Source organism: Typopeltis vanoorti, chromosome 2 (assembly GCF_054136105.1).
Source record: "Typopeltis vanoorti isolate ZY-2024b chromosome 2, IOZ_Tvanoo_1.0, whole genome shotgun sequence".
Lineage (NCBI taxonomy): Eukaryota > Metazoa > Arthropoda > Arachnida > Uropygi > Thelyphonidae > Typopeltis > Typopeltis vanoorti.
In genome coordinates, this window is record NC_143550.1 from 149,449,694 (window position 1) to 149,466,571 (window position 16,878).

Sequence of the window (16,878 nt, forward strand, 5' to 3'; positions counted from 1 at the left end):
AAAAAAAGTTAAACTGTAATAGCAGTCGAAGTCTTTCAAGCACGTACCAACAAACAGTAAAATCAACACCTGGCTTGTGACCACTATAGGAACACAACCATGAAACCACCACCCTCTGTCATCTATTATCTTCCTCAGATAAGTTCTGCTAAGCTTCGAGGAAGAAAATTACTAACTTGAAAGTATCTGTTATACATACTTGTAATGCGTTATAAATATTATATACATATAACTACTACAGCAACTATGTATGCAATTCATCTGAGACATAAAAAAAATAAATAAATAAATAAATAATTCTGTATAATCCTTATTGTAAATACTGTAAATATTATTATTGTATGTAACTTATACTGAGACATAATAAAAAAAAAATATTATTATTATTATTATTATTATTATTATTATTATTATTATTATTATTATTATTATTATTATTATCATCGGTCTTCCACCAAGTGACAATGGCTTGAACTGCACGAAACATCCAAGTTCAGATTAGTAAAAAATAAAATAATTTAAAAATCTGATTCTTCGAATTCATTCTCTTCTCTCACATTTTATTTATTTTTATTTTTGAATTTCACCTCCAGATGTGAGATTACTCTAATTCCATACTTCGTATCTAGAACAAGACTCCTGGCTTATCCAATCTTAAGCCCAACCATGGTACTACTACTTTAATAAACGATGCAGCTCTCGTGGATGGGATTCACATTTTTAAAAATATGACATCACCCTTAATTCTCCTTATTATAACCGGGGGTGTTAAGGTTTGTGATCATGGATTTGTGGAATGCAGCTGATTAATGAAATCCCTGCTAATCCAATTTGCGCTTTGAATTCAGTTTAAAAACAAATTGGCTGATTGCAGTTTAGCCCGCTTCACTTGACTTAATATACTTTTTTCCCCTTACATTTAGTCTTTATACTGCATCTTTGCTTTATAAAGAGAAATAGACATGTCTTAAACAAGCACATTGTTGAAATTTCACGTTACGTTCATGTTGACAATAGGAATCATGTGAAATATATTGTCCATTAATTTGTGTGACGTCCCAGGTAAATTTCCCTTTTGGCTTTAAGTCGCTACAAACAGAAAACTACAAACATCTTTCTGTATTAATCTATCAAGATTAATACAGAAAGATGTCTGTAGAAAGTCCAAGAAATTCTGCGAATGTCTCCTTCAATGCAATCTTTGACCCACCAGTGTCTAGTTCTCTTTAACAATGTGGCCAGCCAGTGCGTAGTTTAGACTATGGCCTTGCCATAAGCTTATCGCGTATGATGTTTAATTCCGTAGTCGTGGAAAAGTAAATCCTCCAAATTCCTCTTGTAATACGGCATCATTCAAAATCACTAACTTCCACTGCAAGTGGCTTACGACTAAAGTAGAGAGAGAGAGAGAGAGAACAACGGTGTAATCTATTTCATGGTATTAGACCAGCTGAGTGATCTTCAGGAAAGGTGAACTATTATGTAACATGTCGAGAAATTGTTCTGTCTTAATACTTTGGTATCGTGTCCTTGTCTTCACACGATGCTTTGTCATCGGGGTAAAACTCTTGTAACAGAATATACTAGTTATTTCGTTAAAAACCTCATCAATGACAACTATCTTGTATCCGATGCTGCTTGGGAAGTAATAAAAGAAAGAGGAAAGTATTAAGTTACTAAAAGAAGCATCAAGTTGTTTGTTTTAGTAGCAGTTTTTCTTCCATAGTATCAGTGCTATATTCGTGATTGAGCAAAATGGTTACAATTAAAACAATCAGTTGGTTTTAGACTTTACCTCAATAGACTATCGTGTGAAGAGATATCAAAGGTGTTTATAACCCCTCCTCACAGAACACACAAACTTTAAAAAAAAAAAAAAAAAAAAGCGTAATTCTGAAGCTATCTCATCTCTGAACGTTGATATGCTAAACGGAACTTCGCGAGAGTTTGAATTCAGGCTAAGCATTTGTGTGTTGTTCTGGAAGCAAATAAAATTCTTGTAACACTTGGAATAATATCTTAGTATTTGTTCCTACTGAATTGTTTGATTTATTTATTACTATCCTCAAAGTAGCTTTTTGATATAAGTAGTAACTGGTCTAATCTTTATAACATCATATATATAATATCTATTATTATAAATCGAGATCGTTTTTCCACGATTAGAAAGAAATACCACGCTATTTCTTTCTGTTTAAAATATGTATTGAACTGCCAACAAATTAAAACAATTAATTGGTTCATTTATATTTGTATTTATATTTATATTTATATATGGAGAACATGAACATGAGATATATGGAGATATCAAACGTGTTTATATATGGAGAACATGAACATGAATATGGAGATATGGAGATATCAAACGTGTTTATAACCCCTCCTAACATAACATAACATTATTGGCCAGAAGGGTGAAGCAAGATACTTTTATTCCCCGTTGTCTGATAGGGAGGATGAATTGAGGGAAAGATTTATGAGCTGTGAGCTCGCCCTGGGGGGAGCAAGGAGATTAGTCATTGTTGCAAGTGTTCAGGGTGGCTTTTGGCCTCTTGTATTTGAAGAGGTCAGTTTCATCATAGTTTGCTGCCTGTTTAACTAGATCGTTGGGGTGTGTAGAGATCTTTGAGAAGAATTTTTCCACTGTAGTAGTTAGTAGGAGGAAGGAGTAGATGTAAGGGTTGTTTGTATCTCTATGCAGTTGGACGTTCCTCACAAACCACGGTGCATCCAAGATCATGCACAAACACTTATTTTGCACTCTCTGCAGCCTGAGGATGTTGGTGTTGAATGTGCGGCTCCAGGCTGGAGATGCATATGTCATTATGGGGCGGATCGTCAGCAAGTAGAGGAGCACTTTGATTCTGGTATTTAGCTTGCTTCTTCTATTTATTAGAGGGTAAAGTTGTGCGATGGTCTTAGATGCTTTCGCGCATAAGGCTTTGATGTATGGGTTGAACGTTAATCTTTTGTCTAGAATTACCCCCAAGATATTTTGTTTCTGTTTGCCAGGGGATTTTGGTGTTGAATAGATAAAGGTCCCCCTTGGGAGTTGCCAATCTTCTGGTGAAAAGTAATGCTGTACTCTTTTGGAGATTCACTTGTAATCTCCATTTGGAGAACCATTGTTCTAGTTCTAGTAGGTTTTCTTGCAGTTTTTTAGTGACAAGATGTGGTGGTAGAGATCTGGCAAGTACTGCTGTGTCATCCGCATAAAGTGCTACGATGGATGACATTGGGTTGTGTGGGATGTCTGCCATATATATCGAGAATAAGATCGGTGCCAGTAGGGAACCTTAGGGAACTCCCGCTAAGATACGTCGCTGACTGGAAACTGTACGGTTCATTTTGACTTGTATGCGTCTGTCCTGGAGGTAAGATTTAATTAGGTGGACGATTCTTGATGGTATGCCTGCTGAAATGAGTTTGTGTAGTAATCCCAAGTGCCATATCTTGTCAAAAAGCTTACGCTATGTCAGGGAAGACTGCTCCAGTGTGCTGGTGCCAATTGTAGCCGGTGGTGATGTACTCAATTGTCCTGTGAATTTGTTGAGTAGTACTGTGATGTTGTCTAAAGCCAAATTGTTCCTTAGGAAGGATATTTAACTCATTTACTGAGGCTTGGAGTTTAGAGAGGATGATTTTTTCGGCAATTTTACCTAAGTTTGAGATTAGGCTGATGGTTCGATAGCTTTCAGGTAGGTGTGGATCTTTACCTGGTTTATGCACTGGAACCACATCTGCGATTTTTCCAATAGCTGGGTAAATAGTTAAATCGGAACATGGCGTTGATTATGGTAATAAGATCCTTATAGTCTTTATAAGGACTGGCTTAAAGGAGCGAAGCTAGAAAGCTTTTTATCTTCCCCGTTATCTGTAGAGAACAGTGTATGGATAAGGTCTTATTGAGCAATTAAAGCTCTGATCATGGCAGGAGAGTAAGAGCAATAGCCGAGCCTCAGTTAGTACTTCATTAGCTACAGCATTGCCGTCCATTACCCTCCAAGGGCTTGGATTGAATGAATCAATCACCACATCTCACGGTCGATTGATTCCTTTCATTCCTTTCCATTATTCTTTTTAGTGAGATCCTTATAGTCCTTACAAGGACTGTCTTAAAGGGGCGAAGCAAGATGCTTTTCATCTTTCCCGTTATCTGTAGAGGACAGAGTAAGGATAAGGTGTTATTGAGCTATTAAAGCTCTGATCATGGCAGCAGGGTAACAGCAATAGTTGAGCCTCAGTTAGAACTTCATTGGCTACAGCATTGCCATCCATTACCCTCCAAGGGTATTAATCACCGCATCTCACGGTCGATTAATGTCCATCAATCACCCATCAACCAAGCCTTGGTAGTGAGATAACATAACATAACATCATTGGTCAGAAGGGTGAAGTAAGATGCTTTTATTCCCCGTTGTCTGATAGGGAGGAGGAATTGAAGGAAAGATTTATGAGCTGTGAGCTCGCCCTGGGGAGGCACGGAGATTAGTCATTGTTGCAAGTATTTAGGATGGCTCTTGTATTTGAAGAGGTCAGTTTCACTATAGTTTACTGCCCTTTTAACTAGATCATTTGGGTGTGTAGAGATCTTTGAGAAGAATTTTTCCGCTGTAGTTAGTAGGAAGGAGTAGATGTAAGGGATGTTTGTATCTCTATGCAGTTGGACGTTCCTCACGAACCATGGTGCATCCAAGATCATGCGCAAACACTTATTTTGCACTCTGACGATTTGGTGTTGGATGTGTGGCTCCAGGCTGGAGATTGGTAGTGACATTGACAATTGATATTTATGTCTTTAGGGGTGAAGCAAGATGCTTTTCATATTCCCCGCTATCTGTTGTGGTTACAGTGAGGGTAAAATTTATGAGCAGATTGCTCGCCGTGAATGGGATGGAGATTATGCATCGTTATAGGAGGCTAATATAGCTTTTGGTCTTCTATATTTGAATATGTCCGTTGGCTCGTATGCTGAAACTTGTTGAACCAAATCGTTGGGATGTGTGGACGTCTTTAGGAAAAACTTGGATGCTAAGGATTGTAGATAAGAGAGAATATAGGGAATATTTGAGTCTCTGTGGAGTTGGTTGTTTCTAACATACCACGGGGCGTTCAGAATCATTCTCAAGCACTTGTTCTGTACTCGCTGTATTTTGATAATGTTAGAGGTGTGGCTCCAGGCCGGAGAGGCATAGGTGATTATAGGACGAATCGTCATCTGGTATAGCAGCAATTTGATTCTGCTGCTTAGATTGCTATTTCTATTAATTAGCAGATAGATCTGAGCTATGGCTTTAGATGCCTTTGCGCACGCAGACTTGATGTGTTGGTTGAAAGATAGCTTTTTGTCGAGATTCACACCCAGGTAATTTGCTTCTGTCTGCCAGGGGATTTTAGTATTGAATAGTAACACATCTCCTGCAGGAGGCATTGGCTTTTTTGAGAAAAGAACGGCTGAGCTTTTCTGGGGGTTGACTTCCAATCTCCATTTGGAGAACGAACCCTCCAGCTTTAGAAGGTTTTCTTGAAGCTTTCTGGTAATGAAATGGGGTCTGAGAGATCTGGTTAGTATTGCCGTATCGTCCGCATACAGGGCCAAAATGGAAGACATCGGATTGTGTGGGATATCTGACATGTATACAGAAAACAGAAATGGAGCCAGTAGAGATCCCTGCAGCACTTCAGCAAAGATATGGCGCTGGGAGGATGTAGACCGTTGATTTTAACTTGCATTGATCTATTCTGAAGATATGAATGGATTAGATGAACCATTTTAGTGAGGTACCGGCTTAAATAAGTTTTTGCAGGAGTCCAAAATGCCAAATTTTGTCAAATGCTTTGGATAAGTCTAGGAAAATAGCTCATGTGCACTGCGCCAGTTGTAGCTGGTGGTGATGTATTCGACAATTCTGTGGATTTGCTGGGTAGTGCTATGGTGTTGCCGAAAACCGAACTGTTTTTAGGGAGGATGTTTAGGTCATTTACTGAGGTTTGGAGTCGTGAGAGGATGACCTTCTCCGCAACCTTACCCAGATTGGAGATAAGACTGATTGGACGATAATTTTGCGGTAGGTGTGGGTCCTTGCCTGGCTTATGTATTGGGATTACATCAGCCAGTTTCCAGGTGGAAGGAAAATAGTGAAGTCTTAAGATTGCATTTATTATACTGGTCAGGTGCGCTATAGCTTTTCGAGGCAGCAGCTTGATCACCCTGTTTGAGATGGTGTCTGGTCCAGGAGCTTTATTGTTCTTAAGTTTTTTAATAATATCATATAATTCAACAGGTGTTGCGGGTGCAATATGGTCAGCACTGGTATCTGGGAGATTTAATGCATGCCTGACCTGTCTGTGGATTTTGTACAAGTGATTGAAATCTAAGTTGTTATAAGAAGGTTTGCACTGCTCCTCTAGATTCTTTAGTATGGCTTCTGCCTTATCTGCATCTGTGTGGACTAGGCTCTGGTTTGGTATTATGGGGGGGGGGATCTGTCTTTATTTTTGCTGTTTCTCATTAACCCCCAGATAGAGTGATCAAGATAAAGATAAAGCTAACTTTTTATCCCAAACTTGGTTTCTATGCGTTTTAAGTGCATCTCTTACTGCTCTATTCAATCTATTAAGCACTATCTTGTCCTGAGGAGCGCGAGTGTTACGAAATCTCTTCCTAGCTCTGTTCTTTTCTCTGATCAGGTCCATTATATCCTCAGGCAAACGACCAGGCTTGGGAACAGGTTTGTGGAAGGTTGCATATAGTGGACTTAATCTGTTGGTTGAGGCTAATCACTGCGGATTCCACATCTTCTGGTGTGCATATGTGAGGGACGGTCCAATTTAATCGGTGCTTTAGACAATCTCTCCCACGATATGCCTGAATGAGAGGGAGGAAACAGGCATTCTTGTTCTCCCAACTGCAGTAGAATTGGGTTGTGATCCGACGACAGCTCGTTTAGTGATTTAAGGCTGTACCGTAGTTTAATGCCTTGCATGATTGCTATATCCAGAATGTCAGCAGTGCCAGTCGTACTCAGATGAGTTGGTTAGGTGGGTCCAGCCACAACAGCATAGTTTGATCCTGTGTAGCTGGAAAGGATGCGACCATTTTTATTGGTAGATTTACTGTTCCAAGCAGGATATTTTGCATTGAAATCTCCAGCGATGACGACCGGTCCTTTTATTCCAAGGATGGCATCCAGATCTGAGGTCAATAATGTCTTTAATGGAGGGTTGTAAGCAGAAAAAATTTTAAGGTTTCCAATTGAGTTTGTGAGGACATTAATTCCTGTGATTTCGAGGTTGGTGGTTGTATGGTTGGCTATTGAATGATGGTTGATATAATTTTTGATAAGGGTGGCTGTACCTCCACCTCTATACCCAAGTCTGTCGTTTCTGCAAATCTGATACCTCTGATTTTTAGGGTGTCAGCAGGCCTCAGGTGAGTTTCATTGATTAGAAATATATATGGCTTGTATCTATTATTGAATTCCTAGATTTCTAACAGTTTATTTTTGATACCGTTGGCATTCCAAGCAATAATCCTAAAAGAATCTGGGGCGATTTTTTTCATGCATCAGAGAGTACAGATAATATGGATTGGGTTTGCTGTAAGAATCTTTTTGTGACACTTAGGGATGGATTTGAGTTGCTGAAATCCTGCAGCATGTTTGCAACAGAAGAGGTGATAATAGCTGATAGATTTGAATGTGGGTTAGTCAGGTTCTGGGTTTGTACTATTTGTTTGGAGCAGGCCGCATCAGCATATGTTCTCGCTTGATGTGGAGGATTCATTTTCTTAAGGGGCTCAGTTAATGATGGACGAGCACCTGTTGTCATGTTCTCACTCTTGGAGGACTGAGGAGCCTGATCTTCAGGAACTCTCGCACTGGATGACGTTGAGATTGATTATTTGGATCGTTCCATCTGTTTTTGGGGTGATGTATACACCCTCTATAACTAGCAGGGTGAGGACCCCCACAATTAGTGCACTTAGCCGGGGTGGATTTTGGCTCGGCGCTAGTGTTTGTGGGGTGATTTTCGCCACATTTTAGGCATCTGAACTTTGCATAGTTTCTGGGAATGACCAAATTTTCGGCATCTGTGGAACTGCCTAGATGATGCTTTCTTTTTCAATGGGTCTGGGTTGATTTTGAGTCCACAGATTGATTTCAGATTATATATGTCCTTGTAAATATTATGAATTTCTACTAAGACTAAAGGCATTGGTGTCTTATTTGATCTAAACATTCTAGTGACCTTTATGGGAGGTAGATCCTGTAAGTTAAGGTCAGTAACTATTTCATCCGTGTCAATATCCTCGGAGACTCCTCGTAGGACCACTTTCAGATATTTTTCGGAGGCATGTGAGAATGTGTGATATTGTGTTCCTCTTGCGTCCAGCTCCTTTGTAAGATTTCAATAATCAGCCACTGTGGCGGGCTGAATTTTTATGCCCTCGTCTACATTTTTAGCAGATCTATAACTTATTTGTGAGTTAGCCATGACGGTTCTTAGTGTTGTCCATCTCTGCTTTTCCCTTTGGATAATCGGTGGCACCCTTTCATTGGGGGAGGCAGAGGGATCTGAAATGGGAACATCCTCGTCCATACCAACATCATTTGTTGGCTCATCAGTGAGAGTTTTTCTCTTCTTACGAGCGTGGATTTCTCCTTGATCAGAAGGATTATAGGTAAAGACAACTAGATTGAGTTTTTCGTCCATTTGAGGAGAGTCTTCATTTTCCCCAATGTCGACTTCGGGTAAAGAATATAAGTTTAAGTAGCCGGGCCAATCCCGTTCAAACTTTTTGAGAAGTTTTTTTAATAAAAGTGAGTGCTAGCCTTTTATCGAATGACTCAATAATGGTGTCGAGGTCGATCAAGCTAGCAGGCCATGTCAGCTTGAACTTCTTTTGGAGTTTATCAATAAGTAATCTTTATCGAGCAAATCAGTGAATACGTCTAGGTCAAGTACGCTCATATCGTTTTAACTGCGTGTGAGCGCTAATAAAAATCCCGCAGGTCTAAAAATCTGCCAGCAGAAATTTTGTAGAATATCCCGCAGCCGCAAAGGACTGCCAGCAATTCCAAGCGTAGGCTAAAGGATCCATTTTCGATCCATTCCTACATACCGATACTACCCACAAGGAATACAGAATTTCTAACTTCTAACTTCTATGGCTGGATGGACATCAACCCCTTGGGATTTTATCCCGTAATCGGTATTTTGTTTTTTAATTGTTTACAGAAAGAAAGTTTTGAGCACTTGGCTCTCCCGAATTAGGGCTGTGTAGAAATATTTCAATGTATGATCAGGGCCATCTTTGGGCGTTTATGTTTCCATCTTTCTTTTTCATCGTAATCTGATGACTCACGAATGAGTCGGTTGGGATGGAGTGATGCTTGAGCAAAGTACTTGGTTGCTATCTGGAGTAGAAACGTGGATATATCTGACAGGTTTCCGTCTTGGTGGAGGATAGTGTTCCTCACGAACCACGGAGCATCGAAGATCATTCGAAGGCATTTGGTTTGGATCGTTTGTAATCTTTTGATGTTGCTAGGGGAGGTGTGGCTCCACGCTGGTGAACCGTAGGTTAGTATAGGTCTGATGATTGCATTGTATATTCTTAGTTTGTTTTCTGGACTGACTTTGCTTCTACGATTGAGTAGAGGGTAGAGTTGAGCTATTGCTGAGTATGCTTTGTTGCAGGCATGAGAGATGTGGGAGCTGAAGCTGAGATGATTATCTAGTTTGATTCGCAGGTATTTTACTTCTTTTTGCCATGGGATATCTGTGTCGAACATCGTGACTGCTCCGTGGTGGGTTGCTTTCCTTCTTGTAAAGAGTATGGCCGTGTTCTTGTCGGTGTCATCTATCCTCCATTTCCGTAACCACTCTTCAAGATTCGATTCGTTGCTGCGTTTTGAAGTCTTTGTGTGGCTAATTATGGTCTGAGCGATCTGGTCAGAATCGCCATATCATCTGCATAGAAAGCCATAGTGGTTGATGCTGTGCTTGGGACGTCAGAGATAAAATTGTTGAAGAGTAGTGGTGATAATAGGGAGCCTTGCGAGACACCTGCTGTTATACTTCTTGTAGTGGATCTGAGCCCACGGAGTTTCACTTGAAATTTTTGGTCTTTCAGGTAAGAGTCTATGATTTGGATGAGGTTTAGTGAGTATTTTGCAGTTATTAGTTTATTGATGAGGCCTTTGTACCACACTTTATAGAAGGCTTTCGCCACATCCAGGAAGATTGCATCTGCATGTTGTTTCCAATTAAATCCGATAATTATGTATTCTATAAGTCTGTGGATTTGCTGAGTTGTGCAGTGACCAGTTTGAAAACCAAATTGTTCTTTTGGGGTTAGGTCTAGTTGTCTGTTTCGTTTTGAAGGCGTTTTAGTATTATTTTTTCAGCAATCTTCCCAAGGCCCGACAAGAGGCTGATAGGTCTGTAATTCTGGGGGAACTGAGTTGCCTCCCCCGGTTTGTGTATGAGGATTATATCTGCCTGCTTCCAGCGAGTGGGGAAGTAGTTGCGTCTTAGCATCGCATTGATAATAGCCACTAGATGCATTATTGTTTTGTGAGGGAGTGCTTTTATTATTTTGTTTGAAATCTGATGAGGACCTGGTGCTTTTCGGTTGTTGAGATTCTTGATGATTTGGTATATTTCCTTTGGCGTAGTATAGCTTGTGTAGTTACGGCTGCTGGTATGATGAAGTGCATAGCGTACTTGTCTGTGGATTTTTTCAATGAAGCGGAAGTCGCATAAGTGTAGCTCTGTTGAAATTGTGGCTCCAGGATCTGCAACGGCTTCTCCTTTTTCATCGTCTCGGTAGACTATTCTTCTTTCTCCATGGATTGGTTGTATGTTGGGGTGATCGCTGCGGAGGGCTTTAGTCATTTAACGTAATGAGTTATCTACAGTGTTTAAGGAGCTTAGTTTCCTCTCCCATAGTTGGTTCTTATGGTCTTTGATTGCATATCGGACTAGGTTTGTTGCCCTGTTTAGCTCTTGTTTATCCTGTGGTGATAGTGTTGCATGATATCGACGTCTAATCCTGTTTTTCTTGCGGATAAGCTTTAGAATCTCTTCTGGGAGTTAGTTAGTTTGTGCTGGAGCAGTAACGGTGGAAGCTGTTGCAAGGCCAGTTTGGATTGTGTTTTCCAGTTTATTGATTGCTGTGTCCACTTTCTTTGGGTGAGAAGATGATTGGAACAGGGCCTGTGATGTTGCAGAGAGTTGCGTTGAGCTTCTTGAGATTTGTATAGGATTGTCCGGGGATGATTTCTGCTTCCCCGCCTAGACCAGGCAGAACTGGATTGTGGTCAGAGCTAAGATCATTAATAACCTGTAACTGGAACTAGCGTGGAGTGTTCCTGAAAATGACTATATCTAGCACGTCAGGTTTGCCCAGTGGTCTGTAGCGAGTTGGTTCAACAGGACCTTCTATGGTGATGTTTCTTGTCATAGCAAATTTGTGTAGGCTCTTCCCATTATTATTGGTGTTTCTATTGTTCCACGCAGGATGTTTTGCGTTAAGGTCTCCTGCCACTATTGTTGCTTCGTTTGTGTCAAGGAGCTGGGAGAGGTCTGAGGTTAGGAGTGGTTTGCCTGGAGGGTTGTAGACTGAATATAATTTTAGATTACCTGTGTTGTTTGTATGTATTTCAATTCCAGTTTCTTCCAGGTTTATAGTTGATGTTTTCTTGATCTCATTGTATCTTATGCTTTTTTTAACAAATATAGCCATTCTGCCCCCTCTGGCATTGAGTCTATCTGTCCTAAGTAGTGTGTGGTACCTTATTTTGGGGTTGTCGCAAGGCCGAAGATGCGTTTCGTTGACTAAAATGATATCTATCTTATATCTTTCAGCAAATTCTTTTAGTTCTAGGAGGTTGTTGTTTAGTCCGTTAGCATTCCAATAAGCAATCTGTATTGAGTTAGTTAAGGTGACCGTGTTATCCATTAATCATGGAGAAGATGACTTGTGTGTTTTTGAGGAATTTATTGGTGTTGGCCTGATTGGGATTTGTTTTGCTAAAAGCCGTTAACATCTCTCCTAGAGTGGAAGCTAGGATTGCTGCGGAGGTTTGGTTGCAAGATGCCGGTTTGTTGCTAGTAGAGACCGCAGATGCGTATGATTTCCCGGGAGTAACAGTCCGCGTTCTGAATTCTGGTGTAGTTCGCTTCTGATTGGGCGGGGATAGTGATCTCTAGCCTTCTGCAGGTTGGATGGGTGGAGTGAACATCCCTTGTAATTGGCTGGGTGTGGGTCGCCACAGTTCGCACACTTAGCAGGTGTGGTTCGTGATTTGACGCAAGTGTGTGAGGGATGATTGTCGCCGCACTTCACGCATCTGTAATCTGCTTTACATAGCTTTTGTGCATGCCCATACTCTTGGCAGCGATGGCATTGACCAGCTGAAGCGTTTCTTCTGAGAGGTTCGATCTTGATGATTAAGCTGCAAACTATTTTAAGGTCGTAAATTTCTCTCTGGTCTTTACTGATCTCGACTAAGACCAGAGGCATGGGGCGCTTGTCTGCTCGGTACATGCGTGATATCTTAATTGGCTCTAGGCCTTGTGATCTGAGGTCAGTAGCTATTTCTTCAGCTGGTATGGTTTCAGCCAGACCTCTGATGACAACTTTTAAGTTTTTGTCACTCCTAAGCTGAAGCGTGTGATATGGGACTTTCAGTTCATCCATAAGTTTGGTGAGCTGGCGGTAGTCCGAAATTCTTTCTGGTTGAATCCGGATTCCTTCAACGGTACTTTTGGCTGATGTAAATTTGATGTTTGCGTTCTCCATCATTTCTGTTGTTAAAGACCATTTTTCTTTTGTTCTTAAAATTACTGGTGGAATGCTCTCTTTGGGTTGTGCCCTGAAGTCGGTCTCTAATCTTTCATTAGGTTGTGCTGTTAAGTCCATTGAAGTTGTTTCCAGTGGTTGAGGTATTATTTCAGGTTCTGCAGCTGGCGATCCTTTCTTACGTGTCTTCCTGCTGACAACCTGATAGTCTGCAGAGTTATCTGAGTCCACTAGGGACTGGTCGTTAACCGGCGACATAATCTCTCTGGCGTTATCTTGAGAAGTGCTGGGGAGGGGGTCAGGGGATTGATAGTCCTCTGTTTCAACCTCCTCCATTTGGTGGATTGCTACCTTTCCCGGCCATTTCCTTTGCAGCAGGCCTCCTACATGTTTAAAAATTGCCAATAGCTGCTTAAAATCGAACTCGTCGTATGGAGAGTCCATTATCTGGCTTCAGAGAAAATAGCAGTTGCTCGGGTTTCCCGAGTGGCTTGTAAGTGATCCTGTAGACTTTGAGAGTCCACTAGCGAATCCCGTAGACAGCTTAGAGTAAGCTTCTACCAGCAAAAAGTTAGTTTATTATAGATGACTATCTTAAAAACGAGGGAAAAGGAGTTTCGGGAACTTACTTGAACAACACAGTGCAAAGACCTACTTCCCTAAAATACCATTCGTCCACCACTGGTCCTCATTGCGGGTGGGGCCTGCCTGCCATCAGACCTCTGCATATTTCATACAGAGGGGGAGATAGTAGGTCACGAACTGTGTTAGTTCCAGTGCAATGGGAGCTTCCCGAAAAACCTTATATAAAATTCAACTAGGCAGAGTCTAAAGGAATATGTCCGATCACAACGACAAACAGGCAATTTTTGGAATACAGAATTGATGTTATATTAACTTATAAATATACATAAAATTAAAAGGTGTTCATAAAAGTAATAATTGTTATATTGGCTAATACAATGTATCTTATAAGAAAAATTAAAAAATGGATTTATTTAGTTCATCAATAATAAAATTATAAATTATTTTATTGACCAAATTAAAAATATTAAAAATTCACTTAAAATTCGTTTCAAGTAAAATATAAATAAATAAATTGTTTATTTTTTTTAACTAACAAAAAAAAATTAACCTGCTCATAGTAAGAATGTACTATAGATATAACTTTTCCTCAAGTCATATCAAAAAATATATAAAATTTAAAACAAACTGATATGAAAATCAAAAAAAAAATATTTTGGCACAATAAATGGGAAAAAAATAAGAGTTTTTTTTAGCTTTCTGATATAAAATTAATGAAGCATGCTCTCTGATACAGAAAGTGACAATTTTTGATACCTTTGAGCTACGTAGAGGATAACTAACACAGACTTCAAATACATCATATGAAGAAATTTCAGGACATTTTAATACAATTTGGTGTTCTACTTCCCCGTGGAAACATCTGCTGAATGCGATTAAAGATACGAATATATTTCTTTTTATCCCCAAGAAAGATTTTGAATACGATCTGACGTATACTGCGTACGCTGTTCTAACATTCCAAACTTTGCAACACTATTTTCGCATCTCTGGTTCGTTACTGTTTGAAAGGAATATAAAAATGGCTCGGTGCTTTCTTGGATACCCCCCCCCCTTACATTGGCCATTTTCCTCAAGGGAAATCAGTAGTTTTGTATCTGAAAATGAAATAACGTTTTGTGTTAGCTAGGCTTTGACACGTAGCAACGTAGTTGTGAAATAAGAATGGGAAGAAAAGAAGCTATAAAGATATACATTTGGGCAAAACGGGGATGGCAAGAGGAGTAACGGATGGGAAAAAGGCAGCAAAAGAAACATGGAATGAGGTTCGGAAAAACTAAAGTCCAAGCTGAGAGAAGACCAAAGATGGGGAAGATGGAGAAAAACAGTTTACAGAGAGAGAGAGAGAGAGAGAGAGAGAGAGAGAGACGAAGATAAAAGAAGCAAAACACTAATTAAGAGTGCTTTGTGTGTTTTCAGTTTGAGGCGTATTTGCTAAGACTTTTATCTCTGTTGCATCTGGCGTAAAAAGTTGTCTTTCAAAGTCTGGCTGCTAATTTTTTTTTCCTAGACTAAAGCAAATCAAAGATCACAAAACCTGCAAGTCACATTACTTGGTAAACTTTCTTATAGACTTATATAACGGGTTGACGTGGTATTGCACTGAGAACTGTTTTTTTAAATGAAATTGTTAGCCTTTTTTTCTTTCGGAAATGTATTTGACTATTGAAGGCTGTTTCGTCTTTTATTGAGAACTCATCAGCGAATAAGTCAAAAACTATGAAAGTTCGCCATAGTGTATTATGAAAAATTGTCAAGATGTTTTTGTACATAATTTTGAGTTTAAACCACCGTTATGATATTTTCGCGAGGGAAGTCAGATGACAAAAGCAACGACAATTTCAATAAATGTCAGTCTGTTGACAATTATTAAAGCCAGGACTTTCAGTCACGACAAACATCCTACCATTGATGTTCACACTATTGAAAGCTTTCAAATAACAGAAGAAATCCAAAATTATGTGGAACTCAACCATTTTGACTTAAAAACCATTAAAAAAAATTTTCATTCGTTTCAAGTACTATCTACGGTCTTAGACAAATCTCATGTCTGAACAAATTTCTCACTTCCTACTTATACTACGTTTATTCGCTATACAAATAAGAAAAATCATTTATCAAATGTTGGAAAGTGATTTATCTCTCTGCCGTTGCAGTTTGCAGAAAAATTTAATAAAAAGCACTTAGTATGGTCTTACTTTAATACTCTCCAGCAATTCCCTAAACAACACAGACTACTACAGATAAAGGTTTGCCTCTTCATTGCACGTGATGTGATGGGGGATATAATCACTTAAACTAAGAGGCCTTTCTTCGGTATTACGTACTGAAATTACTTGCCAAGAAATGCGAATGCTTTCTTGAAATAAGGTCATTATTAAATTGTGTTTTCTTTAATTGTTTTCGTAATTAACGGATGCTGGAATGCTTGATCACTCACAAACTTAAATAAGATGTCGTAAGTGCAACAGAATACAATTACTAGAATGATAAATGGTTATAAAGTGAAAAATAAAGGGAGGAAGGTTTACTTTTAATGTATATGATACCCAAAAGTAATACATTATGAGGGCGTATTGTTTGTCCTATTTTTTTCTAAATAAAAATTAAATAATTGAAAACAAATTAATTAAAAAATCAATATTAAAATTATTTAAATAATAAGACTAAATCATTAAATCAAATGATAAATTATTATTTCTAGTTTTGTGTAAATAATATAAAAAGAGTAAATCAAATTTTTTAGCCAAATTTTATTCCAACACCATTTCTTGTATTCCATATAATGGATATATTTAAATATGGAATTCCAATATTTTCGAACGTCGAACGAGCTGGGAAGGTAACGGATGGCAATGCTATAGCCAATGAAGACCTAGCTGAGGCTCAGCTATTGCTGTTACCCTCTTGCCATGATCAGAGCTTTATTTATATATTTATATTTATATTTATATTGATATTCATTTATTTATTTTATTTATTTATATATTTATATTATATTTATATATTATTTATATTTATATTATATTTATATATATTTATTTATATTTATATAGCTCAATAACACCTTATCCCTACACTTTCCTCTACAGATAACGGGGAAAATGAAAAGCATTCTTGCTTTTCCCCTTGCCATCCAATATCCTTGCGCTATTAAAGCTCTGATCATAGCAGGAGGGTAACAGCAATAGCCGAGCCTCAGTTAAAACTTCGTTGGCTACAACATTGCCATCCATTACCCTCCAAAGGTATTAATTTTAACTGAGGCTCGGCTATTGCTGTTACCCTCCTGCTATGATCAGAGCTTTAATAGCTCAATAACACCTTATCCCTACACTGTCCTCTACAGATAATGGGGAAGATGAAAAGCATTCTTGCTTCTCCCCTTTAAACCAGTCCTTATAAGATATTTCGGAACTTCATAAATAAAATTTACAAAATAATAAGAAATCTTATCGAGAATTTATATATATGTTGCCACC